Consider the following 10952-nt stretch of genomic DNA (forward strand, 5'->3'; position numbering starts at 1 on the left):
CTCTCTCTCTCTCTCTCTCTCTCTCTCTCTCTCTCTCTCTCTCTCTCTCTCTCTCTCTCTCTCTCTCTCTCTCTCTCTCTCTCTCTCTCTCTCTCTCTCTCTCTCTCTCTCTCTCTCTCTCTCTCTCTCTCTCTCTCTCTCTCTCTCTCTCTCTCTCTCTCTCTCTCTCTCTCTCTCTCTCTCTCTCTCTCTCTCTCTCTCTCTCTCTCTCTCTCTCTCTCTCTCTCTCTCTCTCTCTCTCTCTCTCTCTCTCTCTCTCTCTCTCTCTCTCTCTCTCTCTCTCTCTCTCTCTCTCTCTCTCTCTCTCTCTCTCTCTCTCCTCTCTCTCTCTCTCTCTCTCTCTCTCTCTCTCTCTCTCTCTCTCTCTCTCTCTCTCTCTCTCTCTCTCTCTCTCTCTCTCTCTCTCTCTCTCTCTCTCTCTCTCTCAAATAATCCAAGAGATAAAAGTGTGTCTAAATATATATGATACGTTTGGCAGAATTTGCTCTTCAACATCAAAGTTATCAGAATGCATCTGAATGTATACAATTACTAAGATGTCTAGATTACAGCATCGAGACAAGGTTGGGATATCTATCCGCGTCAATCCTTCTGTACCAAAATTTGTAAAGTAGTTTAATCTCTGTTTCTGTAGATTCTTTTTCAGCTCTTTGGGTATACTTTGTTGCACGACGATTAACAGGATTACAGGATAATGGCTGAGCCGCAAAGTTAGCTTGAAAAGTTAGCGAACATTATTTCGCGAGGTACGACGGGAACACGTATGCTCGTCTCTCGCCAAGTTCGTCTCTTTCGTATGTTCAATTCTCGACAACTCGTATATAATATATCGCAAGGGGAGCCATGTGTGTGGGTGCAAACTTGCACCATGGCCATATGCCTCGCTTATCTGCTGACATTCCGTTTTAGCGACGCGCACTAAACTCACTCGCGCACGCACGTTGAATTCCCAGTTTGCACACTCGCAATCTCTCACGATGTAAAGTCGGATGTTTACCTTGCCATTAAGAGAAACGGTTTTTCATGCTGCCAAGTGATAATGGGTCAGTGCGGACAGTTTTCTCACTCGCACAGCAATCCATTACGCAGAAAACTGATATATTTGACATATGATAAAATATTCGACTTGAAAAGGTAATGTAATGTCGAAAATAAAAATCTCGGAGAAAGATATCCTAGAAAATGAAGACAGATTACGTCAGCATGAGTTATTTTACACCAAAGAAAACGAGAGAGAGAGAGAGAGAGAGAGAGGAGAAAAGAAGAAGATAGAAAGAATGTGCATATTATTATATAATAGATGTAGACATATAGTAATAAAATTCTTATTAATTTTAATTCCGAGTTTTTCGATGAAATTTTGTTTACATGCTTAGTAATTAACATAGTTGACTACTTGCATGATTAATTGTATACATGTGAGTTTTAAACACGCTGCTTTAAAACTTACATGTACGTGTTACACACTACAAGTTTATGGTCCATTGTGTTGTAACGAGATCGTGTGCACGTATAACATCTCTACATTTGCCAATTTGGCATTTGTGCATGTCAACATAACTTCGTAAATACATCCACACGCGTATATCTCTATGTATGTATGTATGCGTGTGTATGTGTGTGTATCGCGGCTCGTGTTAAATTCATACAAACGCAGTCGCGTATTGTTTCGATACATCCCGAATCGGGCGAATAAGTCTACCTACGCATGCACACGCACGTAACCAGCGTGCTGGGGTGTAACGTCGTAAAGTCGGCATGCAGATGCAGTCGGTGCGTCAGTTAATGCTCGTCTCCGACTCCATCCGACTCGCGTGCCGAATTGTGTTCTGTTGTCTGATACTGGGTTACACGCACCCACACAGAGGGCGCGTGTGATCTATGTATGTACGTGGAACCGTTGTTCTCGTGATTCTAGATTTACACGACACGCGGTGTATATCGCTGAGCTGATATACATTGTGTGCATACGTGTGCTCCAACAGATGCAATTTGCTCGCGTGTCGGCTAATGTAACTCTTTCGCACGCGCGCGCGCGCCGGCGCGAATTCGCGTTACCACGACTTTATCAATTTTCTCTCTTTCTCTCTCTCTCTCTCCCTTCCTCTCTCTCTCTCTCTCTCTCTCTCTCTCTCTCTCTCTCTCTCTCTCTCTCCTTCCCCCTCCTTTCTCTTTCTCACTCTCTCTGTTTCTCTCTTTTGCAAAAGGAGCACACGGTGGATAATTAATTAACTTCGGTACGGTTGGCATATACGGAGTAAACACACACACACACACACACACACACACACACACACACGCACGCACGCACGCACGCACGCACGCACGCACGCACGCACGCACGCACGCACGCACGCACGCACGCACGCACGCACGCACGCACGCACGCACGCACGCACGCACGCACGCACGCACGCACGCACGCACGCACGCACGCACGCACGCACGCACGCACGCACGCACGCACGCACGCACGCACGCACGCACGCACGCACGCACGCACGCACGCACGCACGCACGCACGCACGCACGCACGCACGCACGCACGCACGCACGCACGCACGCACGCACGCACGCACGCACGCACGCACGCACGCACGCACGCACGCACGCACGCACGCACGCACGCACGCACGCACGCACACGCACGCACACGCACACACACACGCCGAGTATATTATCACATAGACAAATATTACAGTCACGTTTTGTCCGCAGATGTCGTGGTACGATATTGTAGATAAAAACACGCGGTATGTGAAATCCAAGATTACAATATTGTCACAAGATGTGTGAATAAATAGAGAGAAATTGCGCTAATTATTAAACTTGAAATCTTTTTCTTGAAAAGCACGAAATCTATGTTTCTAGTTATCATAGGAAAAAAATCAAATAAAATTTTAACCGATTTTCTATTGCACGAGTTTCGATCGTATTAAAAACCGGATTACGAGGGAGCTTTTTAACGCAGAGTGGAAATATGTTTTGCACATTAATGTAATTCTGGGTTTTTTTGTTCGTGCCAAAATCTCTCTCTCTCTCTCTCTCTTTATCGCTAATGAAAATTATTTTTTAAACGTTATTGCATTAATTGCGAAAAGCACTAAATGTGCGTTCTGTTTCGAAAATTTACTCTTATGTATAGTGCGAACGAGACTATTATAAAATAAAAACGTTCACGTAATAAAGTATACGAGAGCGAAAGCAGCATGCGATAGAAAGCAACTTTAACTTCATACGAGATAACTATGATTGTTGTACTAATGATTATAGTACTACTTTGATTATAACTACGATAATAGATAATAAATGATAGTAATTAATGATCCCTTGTTTAACTAACCACAAAGAGACATTAATTACCATGATTAATTATGTTCCACAAGGAATGTAAAGTCACAAATTTTGCAGCGCTATAACACGATGGTTTCACTCAGATCGTCGCCGACGTTAGTTTTAGTGGTAGATTCTTTAATAGAGATTTGATATATTCCGTATGCGTATCTCTCTCAAATGCTTTAGATCGCACGAATATATTCCACGAACATGTTAGACGTTTTTCACGTACGCGATATGCGTATCTAAATTTTTGCAAAGCTCATTTGCAACCCTTTACGAAGGGCCGTGCGAAAAACTTTGTTCGCATAAAACCAATATCGTTCGACGCCAGGACTTCTCATGCAAGTTCACCGCCATCGGAACTATTTTCCAAAGTGTCCGACAAAAGCGAGAATTGTCCGAAGTCGAGTTTATTAAAGGTTCACGTCAGGAGTTATACTCGCTTGCGCGGTATTTTGATGAAATTTCTTGCACAGGTATTAATGTATTCACGACCCACAGATACCATGAACCTCATCTTCAAAGTGGAGTACGCAATAATTTGCGTGCATGGAACCGGACCGTCGTGTGTTACCTATACATATCGAGATGTATTAGATGCGCGCGACATGTCTATATATACATATATATATATATATATATATATATATATATATATATATCCCTTGATATTCTCCCCTATACATGACACTGCCTCACATAGGGCGGTCATAAATTATTGTAACGATTATATTGACAATTATGCGCGACAATCGAACGCGAGTGCCAATGTATGTATTTACCTGGTTGACTGGCACGCGCGTCCTCGCTTTAATTAATATATAAAACTCGTGTATTAATACAAATATTGATAAAGTTAATGATAATGCTATATTTACATATATTCATGCGCAACTGAAATGTAAATCTCGGACGAACGTAATTACATTCTAATTAGACGCTTTCCGTAGAACGACAATTTTCAGATTAGATTTTTTTTCTTTCTAATTTTGATTCTGTCGGGAGAAGGCAGTTGGTTTCGATGCTATTATTACACTATGCGATGGAGTTTGAAGTAGACATCCGCAAATGCCAACCTTCGCGCTTTAAGGCTAACGAAGTTTCGCCTCGTTACGTTCTAGGGTTACCGCTCACTGAGCCCTTCCGCTACGCTAGACGGTTGATTAATCTTGATTAATGTAGATAACAATCGGTTTCCACTAGAAAGTTTACAAGAAAAAAGGCACTTGTTGCTCTTAAGTACAGAAAGGAACCGATAGTAATACAAAACTCTGTTAAATAGTTAAAATTAGACCGCCTACCGAGCTCGCATCGCTTAAATCCTCAATTATTTAAAATATATCGTAATATAAACACAGCAAATTCTTCAAAAAATAATAAAATTTTTAATAAATTGGATATATGAAATTAGATTTATTAAAAAGCGTTAGATGCCTTATTGTTAATTTCCTAATTCTTGTTTTTCTATTTCTAATTCTTATTTGCTACTTTAAAGACAAGATAATTTTTTATTCATCGTACAATATCCAGGATTAAAAAAACATAATATAATCTCTTTGACATCGAACTATTTCTCTAATTTATACATACGTAATGATAGTAAAAGGTCGAGGAAGATCGGTAGCGAGAATATCGAATACCCGTTGTCAAGATGCGGCTACGGAAGAAACCGAGTAAGAAATCACTGCAAGCCAACTTTATACTGCTCTAGAAAGTTAAGTCTAGAAGCATCATTAACCTGTTTGCAATTATTTTGGCTACTTAATTAATATTTGCAAAATTTCCATATAATCTAAGATATTGCCTTTACAAGTACTTTCGAAAAGATTTGTTTAGTATTTTCTCCGTATAACATATAACAAATCGTTACGTTGCATCCGCTCGTTACAACTTCATGTCGGACGTTGCGAAGCGTGGAATATTGAATTCTGAAAATTGACAGACATTAATTGTATCCCGTTAGTTCGAGTCCGGGTAGGACGTGCGAGCTGAGCCGTAGACGCATTTTCGGTAACACGTAATACATTACCTCGGGTCTATCTCTCTCTCTCCCTCCTACGCACATCGTAGAAACAAACACAGCGCGCTTTAGTTTAGTTTAATTTAGTTGGATGTAGTCACATCGCGCCAAGTGAGCTTATAAACTATTGTGTCGACGCATTCAAAACGCCGTGATTGGTAAAATAGTGGAGAATCAGGAAAGTACGAGAATAATGAGAGGATAAGCGATTAGTTGGCTGAGAAAGAGAAAAAGAGGAAAAACCGTAGGTTGAACTCTCAGAAAATGTTATAGAGCAACTTATACCTACACATTCTGATTGTTATGAGAAGTAAACAAGATCCTTTCACCACGAGAGGGCTTTATACGAGTTATGTTTGCATTTCGCATCAAACAATAGCGAAATACAAACACATTCGAAGGTTTTAGATTTTCTCGATTGGTATTCTGTATATACAGGGTGTTCCTAAACATGGTATGCAAAAAATTTCAGCGAGAGGAAAGTTTTGGACAATTTCTTGAAGAACATTGACGGTATATAAACCTTTCTTTAAAAAAATACACCTAAATAAGATAGTTTTTGAGTCACAAGATGTTCGAGGCTAAAAAATGAAATTTCAATGACTTGTTAAAGCTTTCTTGATTAATAAGAAACTTATGAGCAAAAGATGATACCAAAATATACAATACTTATCAAGAATTAAAATGGACACCGATCTAAACTCGAAATACATCACTGTTTTTTGCTAATTGGGAGTAAAAAAATTATTTTGACAAGAACAAAGTTATATGAATTGTTGAAAATGATCATCTCCAGTCATTATATGTGAATCTGTTCACCTTTTCAAATGATTGACAAAAATGTACAAAAAACCAGGTATATTACGAATTGTTTCACATGTTGCAAATATGCAATTTCTTAAATCTTCAATATTTTCAATCAGGGTAAACCAAGGATTTAAGGTGACTTCTGAGAAAATTCCAAGGGATTTAATTTTAAAGTTGAGGTTCTGAAGTTTAAAACTTTAACACCTTGTATTTCGAAAACTATATGCCGTTTTAGACTATTAATGTGTACAAACTTTTCTTCAAGAAATTACCTAAGAAATCACTTCCTGAACTTTTTCGCATATGTTTAGGAATATACTCTGTATAGAGATACGTCAATGTATTCGAATGTTTCGCGATTGCAAATGGAGATGACGTTCGCATAAGGAACTGGAAGAAGTCGAAGGAGGAGAGTTCGCCGATGCAAGTTTCGCTGTTGCATTTAAAGTTGCATCTTACACGGACTCTTACGCTCCCGCAACTTCGAAAGGATGCACGCGCATGGTATGTAAGTCCGCCGACGAGGGCCGAGTACGAAAGCACACAATGTTTATTCGTGCCGAACGCGTCTTTTGATCTTTGCGATGCACCAGGACGAGTGTGCCGGGCAAGAGGTCGATCCATTCAACTTAGGGCGCGAGAAGGGAAAGAGAGAGAGACATATAGGGAGAAAAGGGAAGTTGCGAGCTGCATCGGCGATCCGCTTGAAAAATTGTGTTAAAAGGCCGTCAACCTCGGCATGATGCAGACAAAGCGATTGGATAGGATGAAATAGCGTTTTCCCGTAGAGCGTTTCTTCTTACGAGGAAAAGGAAGAAGGGAGGGGGGAGAGAGAGAGAGAGAGAGAGAGAGAGAGAGAGAGAGAGAGAGAGAGAGAGAGAGAGAGAGAAAGCGGCACGATGTGTCTTGGCTCTCGATCCGAAGCGAGAAACTTCGCTTTGTGCGCTGAAAAGAAAATGCACTGCGCGACCCTCTTACTCGTGCGTCGTCTTCTTCGTTTTGGTCCCTCTGTTCTTGTCTACTTTCGTCTATCGCAACGCTTGTCCATTTGCTATTGAACACAATTGATAAATCTTTCAGGTATTATTGCTAATATAATCGGGATATTAAATTCTCTAAAATGATTTAAAATGATATTAAATTCTCTAAAATGATATATATATATATATATATATATATATATATACACTGAAAAAAAATTTACTTAATCTAAAAAAATATTTAGTTGAATACATTCAAACAAGTATTTATTTAAATTAAGCAAAAATATATTTGAATTAGTAAAATATATTGTCTATTTTACTATTCAGCAATATATTTTATTGATTCAAATATGTTTTTGTTTAATTTAAATAAATACTTATTTGAACGTATTGAACTAAATATTTTTTTGGATTAAATAAATTTTTTTTTCAGTGTATATATATAAATTGTCCTTATTCTGAGAATCGCAAAAGTATAAATTTTAAAATCTATACATGCATATATATATATATATATATATATATACATATATAAATAGATAGATTTTAAAATTTATACTTTTGCGATTCTCAGAATAAGGACAATTTATTGTTTGAAAAAAATTAATAAAAGAATAAATATATTTTTTAAAGTTTGAAATAAAAAGGCGTAAAATATAATTAAACAAATATATATATATATATATATATATATATATATACAGGGTGGACCATTTTAATCCATCCAGTCGAATATCTCGAAAACCAAGCTCGGGAGAGAAAAATGTTTCAGATAAAAGTTGTATGGTTTCGAGAGGGCCATAAGATGATACCATTGGTTTGACCTTGAAAAGTCATTTGAAGGTCACGTGTAGGTCACTTCAAGTTTTTTAAATGGAACACCCTATATATTTTTACATATTCTTGTAGCTCATCTCGAGAGCTTTCCAAAACACTTATGACAAAAGTATTTTTCATTAAGTATTTTTTGAATTATAAGGCTTCAAAGTTGTAGTATTTTGACATAAAATACAAGATATCTCATAAAATATTTATTTTTTGATTATCTTACTCTAATACTTTTATGCACAAAATAACGAGACGAATCAATTGGCATATGTAAAACACATAATTATGTTAAAGTAAAAATCTGAATTTGCAACTAACAGTTACACATTTTTACTTTAACATAATTATGTGTTTTCTTTACACCAATTGATTCGTCTCATTATTCTGTGCATAAAAGTATTAGAGTAAGATAATAAAAAAATGAATATTTTACGAGATATCTTGTATTTTATGTCAAAATACTGCAACTTTGAAGCCTTATAACTCAAAAAATACTTAATGAAAAATACTTTGTCATAAATATTTTGGAAAGCTCTCGAGATGAGCTAGAATATGTAAAAATATATAGGGTATTCCATTTAAAAAACTTGAAGTGACCTTCACGTGACCTTCAAATGACTTTTCAAGGTCAAACCAATGGTACCATTTTAAGGCCCCCTCGAAACCATACAACTTTTGTCTGAAACATTTTTCTCTCCCGGGCTTGGTTTTCGAAATATTCGACTGGCTGGATTAAAATGATCCACTCTGTATATATATATAGATAGATTTTAAAATTTATACTTTTCTGATTCTCAGAATAAGGACAATTTATTGTTTGAAAAGAAATTAATAAAAGAATAAATATATTTTTTAAAGTTCTTCTCGCCATCTTTTTTGCAGCAGGCTGATACTCGTGCCGGATTTACCGATTTTTGTAAATTAACTTCTCACTAATTATTCTGAAAATCGCAAAATGATACAGAACTTTTCTATTCCATTTAACCCGCTCTACCTGCACCTGAGAGGTGATACGGTTATTTTGAGACACCCTATATATACATAAACATATATACAGGGTGTCCGAAAATTCGCGCAACACCCTTTAAGGGAAGGTAGAGAGTGTTATTCTGAACAGAAAAGTTCTGTATCATTTTGTGATTTTCTCAATATTTAAGAAAATATTAATTGTAAAAGATCAGCCAATGAAATGCCACGAGAAACTCGCGGCGCGAAGACGCTTCCCACTATTACTTGATTCTTAGGCCCGTGACGAAGCAGTGGGAGGAGCGTTTTGCGAGCGCGCTTCGTTATGACAACCGAAAGAATTACATACACAATCTAATATGGCCGCGCGGTGACTACAGAAACCAAAAAAAAACAAACAATGCCAGATAAAAAAAGAGAGCAATAATGATTTAATTCTTATTTCTATCGTAGTTGTGGTTGGCACTACCGTCACCGTCAACTCAGAGTTTCTCGGCGACTATTCAGGAGCCTTAAATTAATCCTCTCTAGTTCTATATGCATCAAGAATTATTATATATTTTGAAACAATTCTCTCGATCGTATTCGCATAAAGTTAATGAGTATCAAAATTAATTAAGATTTTAAGGAATATTTAAAGAAAGAAAACCAAACGATTGTGATATAATCATTTGCGTAAAGCGAAACGTGAAATCGGTCTTTCGAACGAGCGTGAAATCTTTTGAAAAAGTGTTCGCGCGCTCGCGGGTCTAATAGTCATGATTATTATGCGCACTTAAGTATCTCTCGTCGAGCTTAATTTCCGTAAGAAACGGCAGAAGCAGTCCGATAGGATTTTCTGTACCGACAAGAAACGGTGTAACTTTTCACCTAATGCGCTAAAATAAAATAGCAGGAAAATTGACTTACTTAAATCAGTTGACTCGAGCTGGCCACAGAGAAGGAAAACGAGAAAAGCTTCCATCCTCTCTCCCCTTCTCCTCTTCTACTCTTTAAGGACAAAGTTTGCAGCTTGTGTCGTGAAGGAACTTTACTAATTAATAGGCGTAACAATATTAACATAAGTCTCGTATATATATGTATATATAGTCTGACTTTCACAAATATTAAATACATAACGTGACGAGAAAATATTAGACACAACAACGTCGTTTTGCTTTAAGTAAAGCGAGCGCGAGTACACAAAATGTCATTATATTGACCCTAAACTTGGCAAAGGAATGAACTTGAAATTGTATTATAATGGAGAAAGAAAATATGATAGAAAATGATAAAGCAAGAGTGAATTAATTAGTATTATATTATATATCATTAAATTAATATTTTTCAGATAAAATATTATGTATATTATATTATTGTAATATAAATATTTTATATATTATATTAATATTATAATATTTTATTATTACATTAATGTTAAATTCAGTTAATATTATATTATTTAATCATTTATATTACATATATATATATATATATATATTATTTATATTAATTATATTATATATATTATATTATATATTAATTATATTATATTAATATTTAAGATAAAATATTACGTATATTATATTATATTATATTATATTATATTGTAATATAAATATTTTATTTATTATATTAAAATATTATATTAATATAATAATATTATATCATTATACATTAATGTTAAATTAAGGTAATTTTATATTATTTAATGCGATTTTTTTAATATCATACTCTATGATATGTATTTGACGTATAATAATTTTAACACAAAATGGAGATGGAAATATGTATCATGATAAAATATTAAATCCGCTTTATGTGTGCTTTGTTTTTCTTTTTGTTTTTAAAAAAGTGAACAATGTCGCTGTCATAGATTCATCCGTACATAGTAACGCTACAATTTCAATTTGTGCTTCTAAATTTCTATCGATAAACGCCATCCATCACTATCATTGTGTCGGAAAGATAGAATTTTAGGTTTTCACAGTGCTTTATGCTCAAAGGAAAACAAATGTATACATGCAGAC

The sequence above is a fragment of the Anoplolepis gracilipes genome, chromosome 16, assembly GCF_047496725.1.
Source record: "Anoplolepis gracilipes chromosome 16, ASM4749672v1, whole genome shotgun sequence".
Classification (NCBI taxonomy): Eukaryota; Metazoa; Arthropoda; class Insecta; order Hymenoptera; family Formicidae; genus Anoplolepis; species Anoplolepis gracilipes.